Here is a 23,151-nt window from a genome sequence, read left to right on the forward strand (position 1 = left end):
GAATTGTAAACAAAACAGTATTTTTAATTTGCTGCCTAGGGCTATTTTAGTATACCATGTAAGAGTTATGTCCACAAGGGAGAGAAGCTGAAGTTAGAGTAACCTGGGCTGCAAGCTTGGTAATATGTAACTTATACTTTTTTTCTGGTGTGACAGCAGGAGGTAGCTGGGTCAATAGTCAGCACAGGTAACCATTTGTACGTCTATGCACTAAAAGCTAAATGTTTAGAAGTGTCTAATCTAAATTTGGCTGTTCAAACTCCTGATTTGTTCTCCTATCCTTTTACTCTGCTCTGTTGTGAATGTGAGTTCACATTAAGACATTTGTCAACATTGCGTTTTCCCACTTTGGACTTCTCATCTTAGTCAAGATGAATGGTGCCTTTTCATTTCCTTTTTGCTCCCTCTGCCCCTTTACGTTACTTAATATACATCCTCTGAACCCAGCACTGAATACAGACTTTCATCAGGGACCTGGTCTGTCTTACAGGGAGAGAACTAGGTTCTGCCTGAAAATGAGTTTTTGTTTTGGTTGTTTGCTCCCTGTGGTTATGTGATTTCTTAAGACTGACTTTAATTCTAAACTGAGTAGCATCTTCCTTGACAAGTAGCCTCACAAGTTCAAAGCAACGTGCTACAAACTAGTACTGGTATGAAGATCAGTATCTGGCAAGACTGGCTAAGTCTGTAGAAAAATAGCAAGAAAAGTGTATGCACAACCAGAAGGCCATTTATCCTGCTAGCAGTTCTCCTATATGCTCACTCAAGCTTATTGTGGCATGCCCTGGGGTCTCAGCCTAATAGCAGAAACGTTAAACCTTGGCATTAAGGGAATGGACTGTGTATCTTGGTTGGAAGGGTACCCAAGTGGTTTTATTATTTTTCCTCATGATATTTATGGTGAAGCAGCTGTAGATTTCTAGGAATGCATCTTATTTCATTTTCTTCTGAGAATTCTCTGTTATGAGAAGTGCTGATTTGAAGAAGCTGTGCAGAAATAGGCAAACAGTAAATTTCTCTGAAATGTTTCCATTCTTTTTTTTCCAAATGTTATCGGCATCTAGAATCTCACACTGTTATGGGAAATAAGGTGAAAACAAAGTTGAAGATTGGTTTTGTCTTTTGGCAAGTAATAGATATGCATGGGGCTGAAATGTCTAGGCAGAACTCAATATCGTATCAACTAGGGTTCTTAGTTGGGAACAGAGATACTTGCTTGAAATGTATTAAGAGAAGATGAACAGCCAGGAGATGTTCATAAAGTTCCTTCAGAGCATTTTAGTAGGTATGAAATTCTCTTAAGAGGATCAAGTCTTGCTCCTGTTTCATTAGAAAGAGGAGAAACTGGTCTTCAGTGTCCCAGATGAGTACCTCCCCTGCTGGAACTACTGGTAAAAAGCCAAAGACTTCCCCTGCATCCCTTCTGATGTGGCGTGAAGTACACATGTGAAAAGTTCTCCTCTCTCATTTTTGAATTCCTACTGCTTGGATTCAAATGTGAAGTCTCATCCCAAATTGATTCTGTCTGCATTTCTCCTGAAATTCAAAATCTATTTGAAGTGGCTCTTTCCCAGTTTGAATATTGCTTCCTCAAGCAGCTGACACAACCCATTTCAATACAGTTCCTCGCAGGGTAGCTGAGCCCTGAGGGGGTGGCAGTGGGGGAGTGAGCCAGAGCTGCCTTAGAAAACTGTAGTTCTGCACTGCTGCCACATCAGCTCTGAGCTTTACAAAGGAACAAAATGGAAATGAATCGGAACATGAATCAAAGTTAAGATGTTCCTGATGCTGGTGGGAGAGGCAAGGCAGAGGCCTTTGGCAGTGGATTGGTGATGTCAGATTTTGTGTTTCATTGGTGTCCATCTACCCTTTTTAAGCATTCATAACAGAATTTTTTTCCCTATTTGTGTGACTCTTTCCAAATACTAATTTCAGGTACTACTTCTATGTAGGCTTTTGCAAATCTGTAAGAACTCTGTTTCTCTGAAGAGAAGCCAGCTTTGGCCCAGCAGCTGTTTAGCTACATTAGCCTGTTGAAAACCTGGCCTGATGTCTCTGGCAGGATTTAAAAGCTCATGCTCAGGTTTGCTAGCTGGCTTTCCATTATAAGAGTGGACTCCTGTGCAGATGGATAAAAATAGAGGCAGACTGAGCTTGCAGTTACTTACAAAGTAAGGCTGACTTTATCCTATGAATTTGCAGTACGAAACCCAACAAACTTAAATAGCATGCCATCCTTCATTGCTTATCCTGTTCTGGGGAGCCACTACCTTTTCTGAATATGAAGCATAGGGAGAAAACTCCAAAGGGGAAACCAAGCATCATACGCAGTGTCCTCATATTCCATTTTGTGCTGGAACATGGAACTGTTCCCTGCACTGTCATGTGCAAAAGATCAAGCAGTTGTGCACAATTTTAATTTGAACTGTCTCATTGCCAGTTGTGTTATGTCGATGTTTCAGTGCTCTGCTGAGTCAGCACTGCCGGAAGCAGCTTGTTCCTTATCTCCTGCTGGCAGGAAACATTGCATGAGAAGGGTGGACCCCAAGCAGGGTGGCTGTTGGTCACTTGCAATGGGAGATAATGTCCTAAGGGACATGAAACAATGTGGTTTGTTCATCATGTAAAAAGCCCAAATCTCACGGCATTTTCCTCTGATTGCTAAGTCCACTGCAGAAGAGTAAGACATGTGACACTTAAAAATAGGATATACCCTGAACTATTGCAAATGCCATCTGTTCTCAAAGAAACAACTGGTAGAAAAAAATAACCTTGGGTTGAAACCTTGCATGATGTTGCCATTTAAAGTATGCGGGGTTGGCTTTGTCATTTATTTCTTTATATTTTTGGAGGAGTGGAGGGGGTGCTGTGTGATGGTAACTGAAAGAAAACAGAGATGTGGATCCAGAGTGCATGTGTTACAGACATGCAGAGAAAAGATGTCGTGAAGACCTGTTAAATAGCAAATCTGAAATCACAGCGAGACTGGAAGGGACCCACGTACTTCTTAAAATCAGCTCATGCAGATGACTGCAGTAATGTGTCTGCTCACCACCAGATGTTTTCTAAGGAAAATGTCTGTATTACTAGTCACAAACAGATAAATTAGAGGAAAACTGCATCTTTAAAGAAGTACCAGTTGGGCTTATTTCCGTGGTGATTGATATGCCTTCCTCACCCTTTCTGAATGGTGAAGATCAACCTAGCCTCCCAGTGAAAAGCAAGCCAGCAGCCCAGAGAACTTTGACCCCATCTCTTATATTGCTCCCAAACCACATGCACAACTGCTGGCTGTGTGAGCTCAAGAAATATCTCTTTGGGCTTTGACTGTTCCCAACTTCAGCTCTGTTTCTCCTGGCACTGTTAACTAGATTGAGGTGTGAGGCCACAGTAGTGCAATAAAGCCTATATGTTGGCAGTCTTATATTGGCCAGAGAACTGAAAATGGGACACCTGCATTTCAGTGGGCTTATTCCTCCTCTGCACTGGTGTGAAAAACAGCAGACTTGTATCCAAGATACATGCCAAGAAACTGTGTAAAGTAAAGGGAATGAATCTCTTGGTGTTTTCTCTAACAGGGTAGTCATGTTCCAAGTGAGTGTCCTAATCCTGTCAGCCTCACTGTTTGTGCTAATCCCAAGTGGAACAGCATTGGTGAGGTAGGAAAAGGGCATTTTAAATGAATAGGTTGATGGTGATATTTCTAGCTCTTTTTACATCTCCCAGCCCAGGAATAGCTGCAGTGATGTAACATTGCTATTTAGAATTTTTTCAAAGCATGTTTTGAGTTTGGTGTCTGTGGTTGATAATCTTGCTTGCAAATGAGTGCACCTAAGGTAAAAGCTGTATGAGTGCATTTTCAGCCTCTGACAGTTGATCTGAATTTGGCTTGCCAAACTTCTGATCTTCTTACTTCAGTCTGAACAGCAGAGGATGGATGAATAGCACTAATTTGTGTGTAGCCTTTGTGACAAGGAGCTAAGGGATGGGGCAGATTTTCTGTAGTGAAAGGGAGCAAAGAAATAACCTATTTTCCACTGTTTTGTCCTAGTTCCCCTGAGGTTAAGATGTTTTGGTAATTGCCCCAGGGAATGAATAATTATTTTGTGATGTTGACACAGCTACGCCACATTCTGACACTCTGGATATGTGTCTTAATTGTACTACAGCAAATGATTGTGCATTGCCCCACTGTAGAGTGACAAAACACTGTGACCTCTAGGGGAAATATACCTGGAAGCATGAAAAGTGATGTGGCTGATATACCTCACAGTGGGTGGGAAAACAAACTTCTCATTTCAAAAGTGACAACAAGAACAAAACAAACTCTATCTTATGGGAATATTTTTTTGTTGTTGTTGTTTTAAGTAGTTTCATACTGGAACAGTGCAGTCAATTTACCTGCCCCAAGAGAGGGGTAATGTTGAGACCTGTTTAATGTAAAAAAAAACAACACCCTTCTTGCAAGCCTAGAACCTAGAAATATGAGCTGTGTTGCATGTGAATCAATTTTAGTTAACACTTTAATAATCTATCAATATTTCAAAGACAATCTGCTTTTGTCTACCAGCTTTTCTGTCTCTTGACAATGATGGTCTTGATCTTCTATGGCAGAAGTTCAGGATCTCTGTGAAGTTGAAGTAAAATCTTCTGTGTTCTGATATGTCAGATCAACCTAATTTCTTTCCAGCTGTCAAGCTTAATGCATTTTTAAGGCATGCTCCTACTTTAACATACAGCTGAAGTTGTGAGACATGAATATATAAAAGTACATATATGTTTACTGTACACATAATCTGTTCTTGAAAAGCCTGGATTGGAAACTGAAGTCTGCCAGCTCCTTAATTTGGTAGAAGTTCAGCTCTGCTCCCAGATTAGATCTAATCAAGAAATGCATAGCTTTATGGGCCTTTATAAGGGGTTAAAAGAAAATTCTGATTTTAGGCAACACTAATTTTTGGACTAAAATGTATGAGTTGGCTCAGAGTACATTCCCATCATGAGTTTATATTTTGTATCCTATTACATTCTTCTCTGTGACTTCCACCTCATGTTAGCTATGCTGCCTAATATTTAAACAAGTTCATTAGTTACATCCGTGCTTTAAAAATATAAACTGTATTTTTCAGGCTATGGACCAACATGTTATAAAACCATCTGTGATATCAGTTGCTCAACTTATGCTCTCAGAAGAGCCTGTTTTACTCAAGGCGACTGCTCTGCACTTACAGAAAAATTAAGATGGTCATTAAGTACCTCAATTCACTTTCGGATATTCCAGCGAGACTCCATTGTTACAGCTTTTATTGTACCTAACCCCGTAGGCTCTTTGAGAAAGTGTGGCAGGGTTATGTGCTTCTGTCATTCCTTCCAGTTATTCATGTGCCCCAGCGTGGAGTTAAGTAACTTCAAACACATAACCTTGAAAGCAGGTGATGAAACTGGTGAGTGAAAACTAAATGAAATTCCATAACCTGAGGCTTAGGCAAAATGTCCCTTTGGCTGTTCAGGTTAATATGATTGCCCAGGGAGGTTTCTTTTTCTTGAGTGTATTTCAGACATGCTTCTCTACCTCTCAGCTCTGCTTGGCTGACCATTTTCAGCCCGTCCTTCCTGTTCCATACATAAATAAGTTAAACTGCTAGATATCAAATTAGGAATTTTCTTCTGCTATCAGAATGGTCTCTAAAGAGAGTAAGGATACTTCTGAGAAGAAAAAAAAGATGTCTTTCTGGGTTGAATTTTGTAAACCACGCTGAAATTGCCATGCTGGGGGTTAACTAAAATTGTAGCTCTGTAAAATTCAGTGCAGCTTACATAAAAGTGAACTTCTATACTGCAGGAACACTTTGAATTGGAACGTTAAGGATGATGAATCTTAGTTATGGAACTTTTCTCAATTTTATTCCTTTTAAACATATTTGATGAGTATTCCATGTCATGCAGGAGCAACAAAGGACTCCTTAAAGCAGCAACACTGAATATTGCCAACTTGAGGCCAAAAATCTTTAATGCTTCTTCATTCCTTGCTCAGCATGTGAGTTGTCTGCCATCAGCCGTTCTGAGTGGTAGACAAGTAGGTATGTTTTGTGCAGAGAGGAGGGAAAAAACAACACAGCTAGGCAGTGAGCTCTTTAGAGTAATCTGTGAATGTACCTCTTGGCTAATGCAGCCCTCCGTTCACATTCTACAGTTGTGTTGTTTTTAGTGCCCAGAATGTGAGGACTTTGGATTTGTTTGGGAAATCCAAGCGGTTTTCTAGCCTGGTTGGAGCAAAAGCAGTTGAAGCAGTACAAATATGCTACAGTAGTTCCAGCAATACTGCAGACTATGTAGAAATCTGGAACCATGCAGATGTACAGAGCCAGTGTACAGCACCTGTGCTGCTGCTCGCAGGTCTGCCTGCGGGTGTGGAACTCGCAGTGTATGCCCCACATTCTCTATAGACAGATACTTCTGGGACAGCTTTATCCTCTGTCCAGGCTTCTGAGTATGTGAGCATGAATAGCCACAGTCATCCATTATCAGTTTTTTTTCCTATTTTAACTGCTGCAATAAGGATTAATCAGTTACCACTGATCATGAGCCAAGACTGAACATACAGACCTATAGACATGATTCTTCTTTGAACATTTTTCTATTCATTTGATGTGTTCTAATCAACTTTGCAAGAAGGCTACAATTGGTTTTGACATACATAAGAATAAGAAGCTGACTGTCAGAGTACTGAATCATTTATAACCATAAATTTAATTACGGAACAGGTGACCACATTACTCACCATTTCTTTAATGCACTTTGAGCAAAACAGTGTCTGAGAGTACATCCACATCAATAAGAGCTGACAGCCTCAGTTTCCCTGGCCATACTCTGAGAGCTATTTAATTTTCCAGTGCTTCATGTCCAACCCATGTGGACCATGGTCAGTAAGAAGTTTGAGTTTGCAGCAGTCTATGTGTGTGAGTCCTTTTCCACCTCTCTGTTAGCATCATAGTCTGTGTCTCTCTTGCAAAGCTGCTGTCCTTCACTCAGAAATGGCTAATTCTACCAGTGAAGCTTCCAGCTGCCCAGAACACATCTTCTATTCTTAAACTCAGCTTCTTGCAGTTGTGGAAAATTCCCGTATCTTCATGCAAGTCTGTACTGACCATTACAGTTTGTGTAAGATGTGTTGAAACACATGGTACAAACTGTCTGGTCATGTCCATGTTTCACTGCTCACTGAACTTTTCTCAACCATCTTCTTACATCAGTTACTTTCTCAGAAGTCCTTGTCAAGTTGTGTCAGTCAAGCAAGACTCTAGGCTCACTTCTGTACTTCCTGCTTTTCTAAGAAGTACCCATCTTCATGTTAAATTAATTTGTTTTTAGGTTGAGGTCTGTGTTCTCTGATTCTTTCTTAACTTTTTTTTTTTTTTTTTTTTTTACTCAGTATTTTTTACTCAGTACTCTCTTACAAGTAGAACACAAAAATTAACATACTGATGTGAAACAGCTCTGTGCCAGGAATGGAATGGTCACTCTCTTCAAATTAGTATGATTGGTTTGTATTTTTGTAGAAGTATGGTTGAAAAATTTGTGAGCCTTACATCTTTCACTTCTTAAGATTCTTAAGCTGCACCAAAAGTGTTGTCTCCTACTTTTTTACTTTGAAACTATAATAGCTACAAAGAGCACAATGACGCTATTTGATAGCGTAAATTCTCAGCTACTTTTTTTCAACACGGTCACAAACATTAGCTATGCATTTTCACCAGTGATGAACAAGAGCCTGCATGCTGCACTCATAAAAAAAATTTGTACTAGCAGAGGTGACCCACTATCACCACTGCTGAAACACACCTCCTACTGCCTCTCTGTGCTCGCATCCAGAGTTTGGTCTCCATAAACATTCAGTAAGTGCCAGTGAATGTCAATGGGTGCCATTTTTGCCACATGAAAGAATTCAGTGACGCACTTTTGCTTCATCCACATTCCCATGTCAGACACCATTCTATCAGACTGCCCCTCTGCTGCCATCTGTCACATGGCAACAGCATGGAATGGAATATTGGTGGAAAGGTTTGTTCTTTACTGCCATACACCAACATCTGTGTCTGATGTCATGGGCCAACAGAATAAAATATGAAGTATTACTTCTGAAGCGTACTTTTTATTTTGGTCTTTTAAAAATTCACATTTCATAGTAGGTTCCGAGATTATCACATGAGTGTATCAGCATCCATAGTAAGATGCAACTGCCTCCAACACAACTTTATCTGTGGAATAGTTGGGATTTTCAGATTTTGGTCGTGTAGCTTGTGGCTGAATTACCAAGATAGCAGATTTCTTTGGAGTGGGGATATGCTACAAGGTGCTGTGCTTGGTTGATGAGCTCTCTTGTTTTATGACCGTGTGGGCACAAAGCATAACAGAAATTGAAAAGGTAAGGGAAAGATTTCCTCCTTCACTTGGTGAGAGACTGTGGTGAAGTTGACTGGTGCAGTTGCTCCCACAACTTCTGTAGTCACTCTTCAGGCATATGCATACCAATGATTCTGTAATTCTTAATAACGTTCTCAAATTCATTGCCAATATCATGCTAATCATTAAACAACTGTTTTGAACTGTATAATATTCTGCACACTGAGAGAAAAGGAATAGAACCAGAACTCTCCTTGTATTAACTGCTGAAGTTGCCCAAGGTTCACAGAAGCAAATGAGAAGCTGAAAGTATTCCCTTGCTAAGGGGAATTAAAAAATCAAGAGTGCTAGGACTCAGCTCATGCTCAGGTATGCTTTTCCAAAACATATAGTAGTTGTTTCAGCCGGAGTATATAGTAGAAAAGCAGATTATGGACAACAAATACTAATTTTTCAATCAAAACTTTTTTTCTAGTAAAAATTGATTTCCTTGAAATTTAGATTTTTTGATTCAAATATATTTTATTAAAAAAAAAAAGTAGTACAAAGTACTTTTTCTCTAGTCATTTCTGCTCATCTTTGTTCCTTTCCAAATCTGAATGAGGGAAATTATGTGCTTTGATGAAGAGTTGTGAATAGGACACTAGGATGAGATTGAATATGGTGTGGAAGCCCATTTCAGTAAAAGTGTAAGAAAAAATATATTACACTCAGCTCCTAGCCAGAAAATAATGTCTTTGTGTCTTTGCAGAGAATCCCTTTTTCAGCCTGTAGCCTACAGTTTCAGATGTTAATAATGATTCTTCCATATTTCTGGCCAAGAAGAGGAAACATTAATTTTCTTACAGAGAACTTACAGCAGTGACTGTAAATTACATGACACGCTGGAAACTCAGCAGGAGGTGTTTCCTTCCTCGGACAGTTTAATACTGGGCCTTCATCCCATAATGTATTACCCATATTTAATTTGCATTTTGAGTAATATCATTGTGTCAAATAACAGTGGTGTGGAAGGTATAGAGCAGTTCCTCCTGGACTGAGGGCTGGCAGGAGCTCAGGTCTGTGCTGGTGAGCCATCCTCTCTGGGCAGTTGCTTATTCTCTGTAAGAGCAATGAGATCTAATGTTCAGGCTGAAATTTTCCAAGTCTTTCTAGAGATTTACCTGATGTTTTTAATGGTGTTTATGAGGATTAAATCCCTCTCAGCCTTGAAAATATGTACTCCATTGTCTCATTTTACTCACAGCTATGTCAGAAATTTTGAGAAATTTCTTTTGCTTAACCTGAGGCTATTGCTTAGTGTGTGTGACGTTATCATTAGCAGTTCAATACTTGTTGTAAATAATCATAGTATCAGATCAAACACTCTGATGAGGCCCTTGACCAGACCTCCAGGCTTCTGTCTAGGGGGAGAATGGCATGTTCAGCTGTGATGTCTGTTTTACTGGATATTCTTTTAGCAATTGTGTTTCACCTAGCAGTAATGAATCACAATAACTCTTACTTAATTGGGACAAATTAAGATATTTGCATAATGAGAATACACTCAACCGAATCCAAGCCATTAAGTGGTGCTTAAGCACATATTATGAGGGCTGCTTGAAAATTAATGCCTCCTGTTTTATTGTGTTGGCCCATGATGTCAGAGGCAGAAGTTGGTGGTATGGAAGTAGAAGCTGAACCTTCCACCAGTATTTCATCACATTTTGTTGCCATGCAACAGATGGTAGCAGAGAGATAGTCCGACAAAATGGTGTCTGACATGGAAGTGCATATGAAGCAAAGGGGTAGAACTGAATTCTTCCATGCTGTAAAAATGGCAACCACTGACATTCGTCAATGCTTGCTGAATACTTATGGAGACTGAACAGTGGATGTGAGCACAGAAAGGCAGTGAGTGGTATATTTCAGCAGTGGAGACAGTGCTGTGAAAAACAAGCCACATTCTAGATGGCTGTGCACACCAGTCATACAGTGAAATGAAGAGCATCTTGATTGGTTTATCCTCAAAAATCAGTTGATTACAGCCAGGGAACTGTGTATGGAGCTCAATATTGGGTTCAACATGTTGGAAACGATGGTGGCAACATCGGAACATTGCAAAGTTTGTGCCAAGTAGCCCCATGAATGCTCACATAGGAACAGAAACAACGCTGTGTGCAAGTTTATCAGGAGCTATTGAACAAATACAAGACTGAAGGTGACATTTTCCTGGATCACATCAGTACCAGTAATGAGATGTTATGTCGCCACTACAAGCCAGAGTCAAAACAGCAGTCCATGGAATAGCGACGTGTGAGTTCTGCATTGAAAAAATGGTTCAAGGAATGGCCCTCAGGGAGTAAAGAGATGTGCACTGTCTTTTGGAAGTAGGAAAGCAGTGATCCTTCTGGATTTCCTGGGACCCCGACATACTATCAACTCTGACCAGTACATAGTGATACTAACTAAGCTGAAGGCTTGAACTCCTGGAATCAGGCCAGAGGAGAAAACAACTTTTCTCTTCCAACGTAACACTGGGCCCCATACCAGTGTGAAGACCATGGAGCACGTTGCCAGTCTTGGCTGGACTGTCCCATCACACCCACTGTATGGTGTGGATTTGGTGCCTTCTGACTTCCATCTGTTCTGGCCGATGAAAGATGGACTGGGTGGGCAACATTTTCCTAGCAATGACATCATCATAGCAGTTGTGATACAGTGGGTTGCCTCTGCAGGTGCAAGTTTTATGAGAACAGCATACAGGCTTTTGTTCTTGCTGGTGAAAATGTGTAGCTGATGGTGGTGACTGTGTTGAAAAATAGTTTTTTGTAGCTGAGAATTTGCTCCATCAAACAGTATCACAGTGCTCTTTGTAGCTTTTGTAGTTTCCATGGAAATAAATAGGAGGCATTACTTTCAGAGAGACCTGTGTACATATTATTTGAAACTTCCATGTAAGTATTAAATGAGAATGCATAGTAGCAAGTGTAAATTTTACTTGTTTATTATTATTCTTTTTGTTCTGTTGTTTCTGTTTTATTTGTTATTATTTTGTTCCACATTCCATTATCCCCTAGCGACTGCTTAGACAAAGTTTTTTAATATCTTTCGTTTTTTTACAGCTGCTAAAATGGAATAATTAACTGTTCATCAAGGTGATTCTGTTCAGAGGATTTTAGTTTATTGTTATTAGGAGGCAAAATACATCTTTTTCATATACTATTTTAAGCGTAGCGTCTTTCTCCACGTGTGGTTCTTCTGAAAATTCTTACAAAAGCTGTGAAATTGTACTGTTGTTTGATCTCAGACGCCTGATTACTGTTGGTATGAGCTCAAGCAGCATGCAGGTGAAGCAGAAGGATAGGTGCTGCCCCATGTTCAGAGTGTGGAGCCAAAATCCAGCCTTTTACTAGGTGGGAGGGTGGGAACCTCAGTGCGTGTGGAAATAGAGGCACCAGAGAGTTGAGTTTGGGGGGAAAAAACCCTCAGAGAAGTGGAGCAGATACTGAAGCATTCTGTATTTTCTTCCAGAGCAGCTACAGAGGTTGGGACCTTCCCCACAGGTATTTGTGCATTTCCAGGAGCTCAGCATCATGCCAAAACCTTGGGGACTGGGAGAACAACTGAATGATGAACTCAACACTGTTACTGGTTTGACTCCCACCTGAACTCTACCAATGAAAGCTATATCATCCTGACAGGAAATCAGCTGCTGCCTCTGACTTTGATGTAAGGAGAAACCCACAAGCTCACACTGGTAAGAATAGGACTGGTGTGTAATCACAGTGTGTGACAAAATAGAGTTGAAAAAGGTTACTGCAAAAAGCCTGACTTTGTCCAGACCTGTGATGTCTCTCAGCATGAAAATCGCTAGCAAGGTAACAAGTACTTTTGGTTACAAATATTTTCTCGTTGACATTTAGGATCAGGTGCACCGATTGACCATGAATGAGAACCATGAGATATGGTTTAGAAGATTATATGCACACTTAGAGGAAAAGAATCATACAATCATTAAGGTTGGAAAAGATCTCTAAAATAATCTAGTCCAACCATCCACCTACCACCAACATTGCTCACTAAACCACATCCCTAAGTACTACACCTACTCTTTTCTTGAACACTTCAAGGGTGGTGACTCCACTACTTCCCTGGGTTGTCTGCTTTAGTGTATCACTCTTTCTGAAAGGAAATTCTTCCTAATATCCAACCTGAACCTCCTCTGGTATAACTCAAGGCCATTCCCTCTCATCCTCTTGCTCGTTACCTGGGAGAAGAGGCTGATCCCCACCTTGCCACTTCCTCCTTTCAGGCAGTTGTTGAGTGTAAGGTCTCTCCTGAGCGTCCTCTTCTCCAGACTAAAAAAATCTCAGTTCACTCAGCCACTCCTCATAAGACTTGTGTTCAGCTGCTCTAGAGTCTCTTCCACCTTAGCTTCATTTTGAAGTCACATGTCTACAGCTCTCTGTCACTCTGAAACATCTGTCTCATTTGGTTAATCTTATTGAATTAGGTAGCCTTTATACTGCCCTTGAAAGATATTGGTCTGGTTTTACAAAGAAAAAAATTGGTAGCTTTGATAGGTGGATTCATTTGTTTCATCCCGCTACATCAGTGAGATCTTGTAAGCACCTACCCTTCTTTTACATGGTTCTGACACAAGAGGGAAAAGAAAAACATATGTCAAACATCCTTAAGGCTGTCAAAACAGAGGTCAGTAATGTCCCTGATTTTGTTTATTTTGACATAATGCTATAAAGCCCCCCCAGCTTCAAAAGTAAAACAAACAAACAAAAAAAACCACAAAACAAAACAAAACAAAAAAACACAACAACAAAGCAAACACACAAAAAAACCCTACTACTGTCTGGTGCTTTGCTATTTGTCTCCTTGCAGGTCAGGCTGAGGTCTGGGAGGTTGCATGCAGAATGATTTTCCCAGCCTTGCTTCAGTGTGGTGGCTCAGCTGACAGAGCATCCTGTTGCTATGGGGCAACAAGCCAGGTCTGGGGATTTTCACACATATGTCTCCCTTCTCAGCCTGCACATTCATTTATGCATGGAACCATGGCCAAGTGCTGCACAGCAGATGAATGTGGGGCTTTCTGGGAGGTAGTGGAGGAAGCTGAGGCTCTGCATGCCTGCCAAAAGGCTGAGCTTCTCATAGTTAGGTTCTACACCTGTGGCTAATTAATTAATGAGGCCAATAAATGAATGACTTCCAGCACTGCTGTTTCCGCTATGCTGTGAGGAACAGTGGCTTGTTTCCTGCATTTCCTTGTTTTTTCCACTCTGTAATCTCTCTGCTGTGCTGCTCATACTAGGGACAGTGGCACGAGCATTGGTGGCAGTCAGTCTCCCAGATAGCTGTGTTGTAAATGCAGTGTGGAGAGAAGTTTTTCTAAATACCTTAACTTCTTCCTGGGCAGGCTCTCTAAAACTGGGGAATTTATCTTGCTTAGCACATTCGGAATGTGGCACATAGCTTGAAACGGAAACTCCTATTTCTCCTTGACTGGAAATCTCTTTAAAATCTCAGCACACCCACACACTGAAGGTCGGGCTCATTTGATGCATACCCAAGATCTCCCTGGGTGGTACAACACATTGCTGCATCTGCACAGTTTTTCTTTTAATCTGCTGTGCTGGACTTTTTGGCAGTGAGGCTATTGCAGTCACTCAGAAACACTTTATTTCTTTGAGAAACAGATAAAGGGTGAATTTTAAAAAAGGACATACTCTCTTTCTAAACAAGCATTGGGTTTGAGTCTTACTGTGAATTTGTAGCCTTTGCTGAAGACTGTGTTGATAACGCCAGATATATGAACAGAGAGCTTTCTCTGTATGAAACACAAGCTATCTTCTAAATCAAATATGGAAAGCCTCAAATCCTTTTTAATTCCCATTTTGGTTATTCTGCCTACTTAAAAAAAAAAAATATGGCATAATGCTGAAATACAGTGAAGGCAAATTATTTTATAGCCACAATAATGAAGGACACTCCGCTGTAATAATGTGATGATCTCTACTTAGTGGCATCAGTATCTCCAGGGCTGACATCACCTCTCTTAATAATACCTTCAAGAAGTGGGTGCAGTTCAAATGAATGCCATCATTTTGGGAAATTTCTTAGTAATATTCTTTGCTGGAGAAAAATGATCTTAGCACCTGATGTTTTGGCTCACTTTCATGGCTTACTTCTCCTTAATTCCACCTGTATGTTGATGTCTCTTTTGACACTGTTATCTGAGATAAATATTTTACAGAAGAGAAAAAAGTAAAATGCTAAGTGAAAGTGCATAAAGTTCTTAAAACAAGAAAATAATGGAGAAAAAAGTTGTAGAATATAGAGATGAACAGAGAGAATTCACACTGTGTAAAAAGTCTAATTCATTCTGAGGTTTTATGTGGTACCCAGCGTCCACTAGACTGACCACACATCAGTTTTTCTCCCTTGGTCACTTACAAGTCAGAATGAAGTTGGCCAGTGAATTAAAGACTTAAGAGGAGCCAACTAAAATGAAGTTTAAACAAAAAGTTGGTGATGTCAATTTCTACAGTTTGAAACTTTCTTGAAACCTGAGGCATTCCAAGGTCTTTGATTTAATCCTTTCCAAGAATCTCACTGTATTGGCAGTCTTTGAATCCTGTTTGTACTTAGAACTGATCAAATTTTAGGTATGTTGTTACTGAGCAAAGTAAGACTTGTAGGGCTGAAATACTCATGAGGAAGACCTGCAGGAAAATTCCTATTCTGCTGTTTTCTCATGTCCTGATTGAGTTCTCTGAAAACCAGCAGATAGCTGCTGCTCTGGAAGTCAAGAAGTCTTGAGTTGGAAGTGTGGATAACAATTTTGTCAGAATTGATATTTTTGTCTGAAATATTATTATTGTTTTAAGACTAATTGCATATATTTGGATAACAGCTTGTTATTGATAACTTCTTGGTCATCTCTACTATGAATAGTTCGTGTAAAGAATACTGACCATAACTAGAATTAGGTTTAAGTTCTAGGGGATTAAAGATGCAGTGTTGGATCAGAATGCTTTTGGGACAAGATAAAAGCAATGCCCTATGCTTTATCTATAGCACACCTTTGCAATCCCAGTATTATCTCTCCTCTAAAGACAAATAACAATTACTGTCCTTCTGAAATTCTTTTTCTTCCATGGCAGTACATCTGTAAGTAATGCAAGCCATGGAAGATCTGAATGTATCTTCAAACAATGCCATGCAGCACTGTCCTATGGATTAGCCATGACTCAATCACATCTGGTTTCTAACTCACATCTCAAATCTTTTAAAGATCTTGGCATCATAGTGGATGAAGGTTATAAATCATTTTAAGAGGATCATGACTAAAATAGAGAAATTTTCTCTGAGGAAACAAATTTTAAAACATAAAGTTGGTAAATAACAGTAAGTATGTCTGAATTATCTGAATATTTCATCTTCTTGCACGAAGTGTAGTCTGTTTTTCTGGAGTGGTATATCTAGGTTAGAAAGCAGTCCTAGGTCAATTCTTAGCCTGATGATAATACACTGAAATCATAATGCTGACCATTTAAGTGCTTCTTCAGACTTCTTTTTTTGAATATTTCTGGCTTTAATGATAGTAACAGCCACTTGAAGTTCATGTGAGGAAAATGTGTCTATGTAATAGGTCAAATTTGAGTTCTCTTTCTAACATCTCATGTAAATACACCTTAGTCACTGGGTGAATTTACTGTTACGATCTGTTAGTGAGAGCCTCTGAAATATCCATAAAAATGGTGCTGTTTAAGGCCAGCCTTGAAAAGCTAGGTCCCTGGCTGAGCAAATCATATTGTTAATGAAACTGCATCTTTTGGCCTTTTAGTGAAGGCAGTAACAAGCTTCAGAGATTAGGCAAAAAATGCAGTCTGTCACAACAGGCTGCATTGGTCTTTTCTTCACAGGACATTGTACTTGCATCTTCAGTTATCTCAGCCCTGAAGATCAGGGAGGAATTTATTAGATATGTGGACAAGCAGCATGGTGTTCAAAATGGTGTGATCATTCTAAAGTAAAAGAGAGATGTTTCAATAATGTGCCAAAGAAGTACTCCAGCTTTTCCTACTGTAGGCTACCCGTAAATCAGTCTTTTCTTATCTCAGTGTGTCTTTTGATATTTCTTTGTTCAGAACATTCTGCAGTTGGAAAATCACACGTACCTGCAACCCTCCAGAGGAGAAAGTGATTCAAAGGCTCTTCTTCGATTCTGATGGGAAGTGGGGAACCAGACTTCAGGTGCAAATTGGAGAGGGCTTTGGTGCCAGCAAGATGTCCTTTGAGGTAGCTGCAGCTCAAAACGACTGTTGAAATGAGCAGAGCCAGAGTTTGACTAGAAGCTGAGAAAAAGAGTAGCTTGGGTCAGTTAATCTACCATATTACATGTGGGGGATCTATGATATGATACTATCTCTGCCTGCCCTAAAATAGTGAAAGTGAAGTGATAAAGTCTTTAACCTTAACAGAACAATAGCTGTTGGGGTTTGCTCAGTGCTACTGCTGTGGGACTTGGGAACCATCATTTGGAGAATGATGGAAATAGTGAGATAAATACTCATGTAGCAGCTAACCGGAGGGATCTTTGGGTATGGAAGAAGATGCCAAGTTGTTTAAGGATATGAAACATTTTCTGTCCAAACAGCAGCTGAATAGAGTTGGACTCTTCAGCCCATCGCATCAATGATGGAGTGTTGTGGTAGACATTGAAAAAATCATGAGTTTGATCTGCAGATCAGCAAGTGACTCAAGATTCAATTCTGAAATACCTTTTAGACATCCCAAAACCTGAGGAGGTTTCCTGTGCTTTATTCCATTCCAAAGAGAATTTCAGTGCCAAAGTGGTAATGTTTTAGTTCTCCACTGATGTGGCAGAAATGAGCAAAGTGAACTGTAATTATTAAAAGAGGAAATATGACATGAGTTTAAAAGATTAAAAAACAAAAACAAAAACAAAAAAAAGAACAACAACCCTCACACTTTGTTGGAAATGATCTTGTCCATCTTTTTCCCCACTTTCATCACAAACAAAATACATGTACTTGCAATCTCCTTCTTCCAATTTTTAATGAGACAAGCCTTCAGTGAATAGTGAAAAAACTAAAACTTTCAGTCCAGCTGCACAGGAGAGGATATTAACTGTGTCAGAGTTATTTTATGGCATCCCAGCAAGGGTACAAGGTTGAGGTATTTTCTGGAAGATACCTCTGTTTTTCCTTTAACTTCCTCTGACTTCTGAGAATTCTGGCATAATTGCTCATTTCACAAATCTCAAGGTGTACCAGAAAAATTTGTTGCCCTGAGGTCAAGATTCAGTTGTGTTGTGTCATCATAGAAGCCTGTTCTCATTTCTAGTCTTGGCAGGCTGGGTATCTGGCTTCAGTGAAGGTAATCAGTGTGAACTCCAGATCTGGAGATACAGGCAGAAAGTCCACAAGGTTAAACTGGATCGTTTGAAATTAAATCTGAATATCATAAATACATGCCTATAGCTTCTTCTACAGGTTTTGGAAATGTGATAGAAATTTCTGCTGAAAATTTCAGCTGAGCATAACCCAGGGAGGCATGCACAGTGATGGAGAGCTTGATCTTAAAAATAGACTTATTTTCTATTTCCTTCCATTGTATTTGATGGCACAGCACTTTGGATAGTGTGGCCAGGTAACCGTGGTTTTACTCGTGTTTTCAGAGAAAGCACCAGCCAGACATTTCCTCCAGAAGCAGTCATGCAGCTCAGAAACTAAAATAAATCCCTTAACTAATGATCCATATGAAGTCATTCTTTTGCTACTGATGTTATTGGTCCTGTGCTGGTGACACACGCGCTTTCTTTGAATAAAATGACTTGACTAATTCCAGACTCAGAATCAGAAGCTGAGCTCTCCATGCCCCCTGAAATGCTAGAGCTGTCATGATGAGTCTCAAAGAACCCCAGGGAGGAGGAAGAGAGAACTTCTAAATAATTCAGCAGTAAGGAAGTTGTCCTCTTATGATAACATTTTCTTAGCACTCTAGAGTGAGCTCCATCTGTCTGACAAGTAGATGACTTCTAACTCTTGAAGGTTCACATTTACTTTACTAAACATCTTGTAAATAAAATACAATTTATATTTCCGGTGTGTGATAAAGGAGGTATATCTCTTATGAGACGTATGTGTCCTATGCCCATTTTTGAGAAATTAATCACATATGGATTGAATTCACAAGGACTTTTCTCCTCAGGGAATAATGGACCCTATCACACTGAAATACAAACAGCTGGAATTACATTTGATTTTCATCAAGTATATTTGAATGATCTTTCTTACCTTGGCAACGGTATCAGTGCTCCTTCTCAGTATTTCCAAAAGCAGTTTCTCATGTTGTGGTTTCATGGCTCTTTTAATTGCAAATTAGGCTAACCAGATTCTTATGCTGCTTTCATTTGGGGAAAAAAAAGAAAAAAATACCTCCTACAGAAATGTCCTTGAGAACTTATATAAGCGAGAGTTCCGTAAATATGTAAGCCAAAAGATTTGATTTGGTTAAAGAGCTATAGAAAATTGAAGTTTTCAACAGTCCCATTCCTGTGCTGTCACTGGTTTTCCCAAATTGCTAATGATGAGCTTTTGGTGTGAGTCCAAAACTCTGCCATCCTTCCTTGGATTCCTTCATAGGCTAAGTATCAAGCTGAAACTTTTCCCATTCAAGAGCCTTTACTGACGTTGTGTCAGTGTTTTACTTTTGGCAACACTCCCATCCTCTTCTTGGGAATGGTCTTTTCTGTGCATTACAGTCCTATTGAAGGACTGTGTAAGAATCTACTGAGGACTTTTCATCCATGACCTTGTGGCCCTCAAGTGGGTGTTCAAGTAGGTGTTTTTTACATGAAAACATGCTTATGTTCATTTGAGAACTGCATGTTGATATGGTTGGTGTAGGTTTATACATATTGTCTGGGCTGTGGCTTTGCCAGTCATACTGCTTGTAAGCCCTGTAAATTTTCCTGGAACATACCTCAGTAGACATAATCAAACAATATTCTACGTATATTTGGGAAATACATATCAGAACTGTTTTGATCTAGGACAGGAGACTTTAGTTAAAGCTCAATTTTTTTGAGTTAAAAGATGAACATAAGAATTTAAATAAATGACACTAAATGGAAAGCCTCATAACTTTCCAGAGCTTAAAGTAAGTCCTTTCTGCTTCCTGAAAAAAAAAATAATAATCCATATTCGTTGTAACAGAGCTCCTGATTTGGTACTGGAAGAATAGGAGAAGTTGTGATTCTGTCTAACCCTATGGAGATCATCTTCACATGGTAGCATGAGTCAACTAATATATAATTAAAAGGTTCCTGCAAATCTGCAAGAAACTGTTGCTAGCCTTATTCCTCTCTGATTTACAAACATTTGCCTGAGAAAAGGAAGGTATTTTTTTTTTTTTTTTATGACAAAATATTTTAGGAAAACATGTTTGGGGCAAATACTGTTCAAAATCTCTCTAGTTTATTTTTTGTCATTTTGTAACATTACCTTGTTGTCCTTTTTATCAATAAATGGTTGTGGATATTGTGAAGGAAGGGTCTTACAGTTAATGTTTTATTCTGGAAAAGCCCAGATCAATGAACTGCAGTCTCTTCCTTAGTAATTGTAACTTCTTTATAGGCTGTAGCTTCTTTGGGGGTAGTAATTTCTTCTACAACCTTTCTATATACAGATCTTTGAAATGGATGGATATTTGTCTCTTGCAACTTTTGTCTTAATATTTATGCTGTGACTTGGAATGAGAGCTCCAGAAGAGGGCAAGACGATGTGTCTGGCCTTTGTTGTGCAGCCTTTTTGGCCAGTGAATCTCAGACCTCATAAGCTTTGTGGACTGAAGTTTGATGCTGACTTGTCAGGAAAGTTGTAACCTTCCTGCACCTCCTCATCCTCTCAAAGAAAACTCAGGAAGGGATACAGAAATGGAATGGAATGAGAGTAGGGAATGTTTGAAGAGCACCAAGTGCCTTTTGGTGAAAACTGTGTCTAACTGCTGTTTCTAAGCTCACCATACCTTTCCTGTGAAATAATGATAGAAGTTTTCTTACAGGAAATCCATTTTTTCTGATGCCTGTTTGCACATCTACCTTTGTTTAAGCTTTGTTTCAGTATTAAGTGGCAAATTGAAATGTTTCACAGAATCAGATGTTGAATCCATTGACGTTTTCAGTTTACATCAATTATAATCCAGTCAATTGTGCAAAAATATAAAAAGTAATGATTTTATCCAAACAATGCAGTTAGGCTTTTTGGAAAGCATTCAAATGAAATATTTACACAGGACTTTTACATGAAATATTTGTAAGTTTTGACTTTGAAAAGTGGTTTCAAAGGTGTAGATTGTTTGTTTGTTTGCTTGCTTTTCTCAATTCAAAATCTAAATATTGACATCTTGAAACTGCATGACAGAAAATCCATCTTTTAATTACCTATATTTATAATGAGGAAATTTCCTGGCTCATCTTCATAACAACGTTGCTCCTTCCAGCTAAGTGACAAAATTCTGTTCTGCTTCTTACAGAGTGTAAGAAGTACTAGTTGCATGTGACACTCTTTTTCACTTCTCAGCCTATGATTACAACAGTTCTGTTGTTTTGCTTTTGAGTTGAATACATTTTAGTTCTAGATAAAATCAGTTATTCCATGGTGATACAGAAATATTTGTATAATATAGTTTTATTAATAATGAAATACTAAAACTTAGAGCTGTGCAACTCTGTACACTTGTCCTCCACCATTAAATACTTAATTTCTACTTAATCTGAAACCTTCTAGGCCTCTCAAGAATCCTCAAATATCCAGAGCAAGAGCTAGGAATAGAAATGCAAGGCTGCTGAAAAGGAGAGATAGTGAACATTAAAATATCCTGCATGGCTTTTGTTTCTCACTAGAAGATTCTGAAATGAAAACATTTTCTATGATGTTCCTTTTAGTACTCCCCTCTCACTCCTTCCAAGGTATGTGGAGTAGGTTAAGACATGGAGCATGTTGTAGAAATCATCCCAAGACAGAAGTGATACTCTAAAATTTTCCTTAGTGTAGTTATTCCAGTTATTTATTTGTAATGTGCTTATAAATTGGAGGGCAGCTTACTAACTTTGTTGGCAGTTGTTTTGGATGCCCTTCCAAATAGTTTACATTCCTGTTGAGGAACAGAATCAGAAACCATAACCTAATTTCCAGTAAAAATTTTCTGAGGCTCTCAGGGACCACTACCTGATGCAGTGATAACCCTCTGAATTACGCTGTAATAGGAAGGTGAGACTGAAGATTAAAACCTACTGTGAAAAAGAAAAGCAAAAAGGAGGATGGATGCTAACTACAACCCCAAGAAGTGTGGCTGAAGAGATTGGAAACCTCTCAGGATAAAGCACCAAGAAATACGTATCTTGAGAAGATTTTTAAAATTATTTTTTATTTTTAATTATGAATAACATATATGTAGTCTTCAGTGGATAGCCTACATTCTAGCAGATATTATAACTGGAGAATGTTTGACTCTTACCTTCTTGACAATAGCCCGTGACAATTCCTGCCTATACTTCTGAAATGGTCTCTGCTGAAGGGGAGGCAGGGGACTCTGCTTCTCTTCCTGATTTTAATCTCCCTTACACACTTTGTTTTTAAGAGAGCTTTTCATGCAGATTGCATGTCTTGCTGCATCTGGGTTGAAGACCAGGACTGTTTCTCAGACTTAGGCTGCTTGTGCCTAGCTCTCCTCATCCTAAGAATGCCCAAAGGGTGTTCTTAGCTTCGTCCATGTAAGAGCATGTTGTGTAGACAAGCTGAAGAGATTGTTGACTTGAATAACAAGAAATCCCCTTCCCTATCTATCTTTCCCAGTGGCTCACACACTATAGTCCAGTAGAAAATTTATTGCTCTTCCACATCAGGTGGGATCCTATGACAGATATGGAGCTCTTAGAGTGGGTCCAAAGGAGGGCCACTAAGGTGATCAGAGGGCTGGAGCAGCTCTCCTACAAAAAAAGATCGAGGGAACTGGGCTTGTTTAGCCTGGAGAAGAGAAGGCTCCGGAGAGACTTCATTGTGGCCTTCCAGTACATGAAGGGAGCTTATAAACAGGATGGGGAACAGCTGTTTACAAGGGTGGACAGTGATAGGACAAGGGAGAATGGTTTTAAACTAAGACAGGAGAGGTTTAGGTTAGATATTAGGAGGAAGTTTTTCACACAGAAAGTTGTGAAGCACTGGAACAGGTTGCCCAAGGAGGCTGTGGATGCCCCATCCCTGGAGGCATTCAAAGCCAGGCTGGATGTGGCTCTGATCAGCCTGGTCTGGTGGCTGGAGATCCTGCACACAGCAGGGGGGTTGAAACTAGATGATCATTGTGGTCCTTTTCAACCCAGGTCATTCTATGATTCTATTATATTAATGCATATGGTCAGTCTCTGCCTTTTCTTCTACTGTTGTCTTCCACAGCATGTCAGTGAGGTGCAGGACAGTGGCCTTCCTTGTGCTCACTTTGAGTGATAGCATGATTTTCCTTGCTTATCTATGGTAAATTAGCCTAGTTTTCATTCATTATTTTAGTATTTTCTTTGTTTCTGCCAGCATGGATAGTCTGACAACATATTTTGGTGGTCTGTCATACTGACTCTTTGTCATGTTTGCTCAGCCAGCTAGGTATTTATTGATTTGTTTGGATTTTGCCACAACAGCAAGGGAAAAATATTTTGAAGAATATTTTGGACAA

At 39.4% G+C, this 23,151-nt stretch overlaps 1 protein-coding gene across 2 annotated transcripts in view; it reads left to right on the forward strand.

Moving 5' to 3' along the window:
• F13A1 (coagulation factor XIII A chain) overlaps positions 1 to 23,151 on the forward strand; it is a 123,271-nt gene that overhangs the window by 18,944 nt on the left and 81,176 nt on the right. For both annotated transcript variants that reach the window (XM_010708396.3, XM_031552759.1), the window contains one exon: positions 11,917 to 12,142. The gene's annotated coding sequence lies outside the window, so the exon portion shown is untranslated. The remainder of the gene's footprint in view (positions 1 to 11,916; positions 12,143 to 23,151) is intronic.

Source organism: Meleagris gallopavo, chromosome 3 (genome assembly GCF_000146605.3).
Source record: "Meleagris gallopavo isolate NT-WF06-2002-E0010 breed Aviagen turkey brand Nicholas breeding stock chromosome 3, Turkey_5.1, whole genome shotgun sequence".
NCBI classification, from domain to species: Eukaryota; Metazoa; Chordata; class Aves; order Galliformes; family Phasianidae; genus Meleagris; species Meleagris gallopavo.